We start from the raw sequence: 5,000 nt of genomic DNA, 5'->3' as shown, positions 1-5,000 counted from the left end.
TGTAAAAAAATTTGGTACTATTTTCCCATTTACAGTAGTAAACCATAAAAACAACAACCATAGATTTTACGGTAAGAAAACAACACCACAATTTTACTGTAAAATGTACAATGTTTTTTTTCCCAACATATGAGTTTAAATATAAATTATATATTAATATATTTTTTAAATTATTCTGGCAAATGAGCTGCCAGTTTTTTACTGTAAAAAAAATAATAGTTTTTTCCATATACAGTATTATTCTGTAAAAACAACAACTGTAGATTTTACAGTACGAAAACGACACTAAAATTTTACCGTAAAATGTATTATGTTTTTTTTCAACACATGGAAAAACAGTACCACTATTTATTTTTTTAATTCTGTCAAATAAGCCGCTGGGTTTTTACCATAAAAAAATGTGGTACCGTTTATCCATTTACAACAACCATAGTTTTTACGGTAACAAAACGACACCAACATTTTTCTGTAAAATCTATTATGTTTTTTTCAACATATTACTGTAAATATAAAAACAGTCCCCGTATTTATTTTCTAATTCTGGCAAATAAGCTGCCAGTTTTTCACAGTAAAAAAAAAATAAAAAATTTCCCAGTCACAGTAATATACCGTAAAAACAATAACCATAGATTTGACAATAAGAAAACAACACCAAAATGTTTGATGTTTTTTCCCCCTACATATTACTGTACATATAAAAACAGTACCACTATTTTTTTAAAAGTTCTGCCAATGATCCTCCAATTTTTTATCGTAAAAAAATGTGGTACCATTTTTCCATTTACAGTAGCATACCGTAAAAACAACAACCGTAGATTTTACGGTAAGAAAACAACACCAAAATTTTACTGTAAAATGTACGATGTTTTCCCCCCCGACATATTAGTTTAAATATAAAAACAGTACCTTTTTTTTTTTTATTCTGGCAAATGAGCCGCCAGTTTTTCACAGTAAAAAAAAAAAAAAAAGTTTTTCCATTCACAGTAATATACCGTAAAAACAATGACCATAGATTTTACAGTAAGAAAACAACACCAACATTTTCAATGTTTTTTTTTCCAACATATTACTGTAAATATAAAAACAGTACCACTATTTTTTTTCTAATTCTGGCAAATGAGCCGCCAAAAAAAACAAAAAACTTTTCCATTTACAGTAATATACCGTAAAAACAATAATCATAGATTTTACAGTAAGAAAACAACACCAAAATTTTCGATGGCTTTTTTTTCAACATATTACTGTAAATATAAAAACAGTACCAGTATTTATTTTCTAATTCTGGCAAATGAGCCGCCAGTTTTTCACCTTAAATATTTTTTTTTTCCATTTACAGTAATATACCGTAAAAACAATAACCATAGATTTTACAGTAAGAGAACAACACCAACATTTTCAATGTTTGTTTTTTTCAACATATTACTGTAAATATAAAAAGAGTACCACTATTTTTTTTAAAGTTCTGGCGAATGAGCTGCCAATTTTTTACTGTAAAAAAATGTGGTACTATTTTCCCATTTACAGTAGTAAACCATAAAAACAACAACCGTAGATTTTACGGTAAGAAAACAACACCACAATTTTACTGTAAAATGTACAATGTTTTTTTTCCCAACATATTAGTTTAAATATAAATTATATATATATATATATTTTTTTATTATTCTGGCAAATGAGCTGCCAGTTTTTTACTGTAAAAAAAATAATAGTTTTTTCCATATACAGTATTATTCTGTAAAAACAACAACTGTAGATTTTACAGTACGAAAACGACACTAAAATTTTACCGTAAAATGTATTATGTTTTTTTTCAACACATGGAAAAACAGTACCACTATTTATTTTTTAATTCTGTCAAATAAGCCGCTGGGTTTTTACCATGAAAAAATGTGGTACCGTTTATCCATTTACAACAACCATAGTTTTTACGGTAACAAAACGACACCAACATTTTTCTGTAAAATCTATTATGTTTTTTTCAACATATTACTGTAAATATAAAAACAGTCCCCGTATTTATTTTCTAATTCTGGCAAATAAGCTGCCAGTTTTTCACAGTAAAAAAAAAATAAAAAATTTCCCAGTCACAGTAATATACCGTAAAAACAATAACCATAGATTTGACAATAAGAAAACAACACCAAAATGTTTGATGTTTTTTCCCCCTACATATTACTGTACATATAAAAACAGTACCACTATTTTTTTAAAAGTTCTGGCAAATGATCCTCCAATTTTTTATCGTAAAAAAATGTGGTACCATTTTTCCATTTACAGTAGCATACCGTAAAAACAACAACCGTAGATTTTACGGTAAGAAAACAACACCAAAATTTTACTGTAAAATGTACGATGTTTTTCCCCCCGACATATTAGTTTAAATATAAAAACAGTACCTTTTTTTTTTTTATTCTGGCAAATGAGCCGCCAGTTTTTCACAGTAAAAAAAAAAAAGGTTTTTCCATTCACAGTAATATACCGTAAAAGCAATGACCATAGATTTTACAGTAAGAAAACAACACCAACATTTTCAATGTTTTTTTTCCAACATATTACTGTAAATATAAAAACAGTACCACTATTTTTTTTCTAATTCTGGCAAATGAGCCGCCAAAAAAAAAAAAAAAGTTTTCCATTTACAGTAATATACCGTAAAAACAATAACCATAGATTTTACAGTAAGAAAACAACACCAAAATTTTCGATGGCTTTTTTTTCAACATATTACTGTAAATATAAAAAGAGTACCACTATTTTTTTTAAAGTTCTGGCAAATGATCCTCCAATTTTTTATCGTAAAAAAATGTGGTACCATTTTTCCATTTACAGTAGTATACCGTAAAAACAACAACCGTAGATTTTACGGTAAGAAAACAACACCAAAATGTTACTGTAAAATTTACGATGTTTTTTCCCCCAACATATTAGTGTAAATATAAAAACAGTACCACTATTTTTTTTCAATTCTGGCAAATGAGCCGCCAGTTTTTTACTGTAAAAAAAAAAATTGTTTTTTCCATTTACAGTATTATACTGTAAAAACAACAACCGTAGATTTTACAGTATGAAAATAACACCAAAATATTACCGTAAAATTTACGATGTTTTTTTTCAACACATGGAAAAACAGTACCACTATTTATTTTTTCAATTCTGTCAAATAAGCCGCCAGTTTTTTACCGTAAAGAAATGTGGTTTTTCCATTTTTCCATTTACAGTAACGTAAAAATAACAACCGTAGATTTTACAGTACGAAAACAACACCAACATTTTACTGTAAAATTTACAATGTTTTTTTATTCAACACATGGAAAAACAGTACCTGTTGGAGCCAGTTGGAGCCTATCTATATTATTTATTTATTAAGTGTTTGACAATGAAATCAAATAATGTCAAGAATGATGTTAATTAATTATTGGATGTTTTAGATTTCATTGTGGTTGACTGATTGTTTTCAGCTGCTTACGCTCCTACTGGTGAGCCACTTCCTCCTCCTATAATTAAGAAGACAGGACAGCTGGGTGCCCTTTGTCTGTCTATCATGTTGAAGGAGTGAGGAGTGAAACAGTTTGTTTACCGCTAAACAAGCCACGCTAAACAAGCCACGCTAAACAAGCCACGCTAAACAAGCCACGCTAAATAAGTTATTTAGATTATGTTGAAAGTCAACCACGGAGAATATTTTTTGTTTGTGAAAATAAATTATGATCATTTGGAATCTAGAAAATATCTCCGCGAGTGCTTATTAAGGAATTTAGTGAGTCAAACACCTCCTCCTCAAGACTACTCTGCATTACTTTATTTTTATTTTTTCGAAACTTTTTTGGAAAGCAAGAGTAGTCGCTACAGTACCACTATTTCTTTTTTTAATTCTGTCAAATAAGCCGCCAGTTTTTTACCGTAAAGAAATGTGTTTTTTCCATTTTTCCATTTACAGTAACGTAAAAATAACAACTGTAGATTTTACGGTAAAAAACTGGCAGCTTGGTCGCCAGAATTTTACTGTCAAATTTGTATGAGCCGCCAGTTTTTTACTGTAAAAAAATGTGGTACCATTTTTCCAATTACAGTAGTGCACCGTAAAAACAACAACCATCGATTTTACAGTAATAACTGTCACCAAAAATTTACCGTAAAATTTACGATGTTTTTTTTCAACATATTACTGTAAATGGAAAAACAGTACCACTAAAAATATTTTAAAAATTTCTGTCAAATAAGCCGCGGGGTTTTTACAGTAAAAAAATGTGGTACCGTTTATCCATTTACAACAACCATAGCTTTTACGGTAACAAAACAACACCAAAATTTAAATGTAAAATTTACTATGTTTTTTTCAACATATTACTGTAAATATAAAAACAGTATCACTATTTATTTTTTTAAATTCTGTCAAATAAGCCGCCAGTTTTTTTCCGTAAAAAACTGTAGTACTGTTTTCCAATTTACAGTAGTGCACCGTAAAAACAAAAATTGTAGATTTTACGGTAAAAAAACAGGCCTCTTGGTCTCCAGTATTTTACTGTAAAATGTATGGGGAATTTTTTTTAACATATTACTGTAAATATAAAAACAGTACCACTATTTTTTTTCTAATTCTGGCAAATGAGCCGCCAATTTTTTACCGTAAAAAAATGTGGTACCGTTTTTCCATTTACAGTAGTATACCGTAAAAACAACTGTAGATTTTAGGGTAAGAAAACGACACCAACATTTTACTGTAAAATTTACGATGTTTTTTTTCCAACATAGTACTGTAAATGGAAAAATTTACTGTAAAATGTACAATGTTTTTTTTCTTCAACATATTACTGTAAATAGAAAAACAGTGCATCTATTTATTTTTTTAATTCTGTCAAATACACCAATTTTTTACGGTAAAAAATGTGGTACTGTTTCCCCATTTACAGTAATGCACCGTAAAAACAACAACCGTAGATTTTACGGTAGAAACCGGGCAGCTTGGTTGCCAGAATTTTACTGTAAAATTTATGGTAATT

Source organism: Entelurus aequoreus, linkage group LG05, assembly GCF_033978785.1.
Source record: "Entelurus aequoreus isolate RoL-2023_Sb linkage group LG05, RoL_Eaeq_v1.1, whole genome shotgun sequence".
NCBI lineage: Eukaryota > Metazoa > Chordata > Actinopteri > Syngnathiformes > Syngnathidae > Entelurus > Entelurus aequoreus.
The sequence above is the reverse complement of the archived record's forward strand: the minus strand, read 5'-3'. Positions refer to the sequence as shown.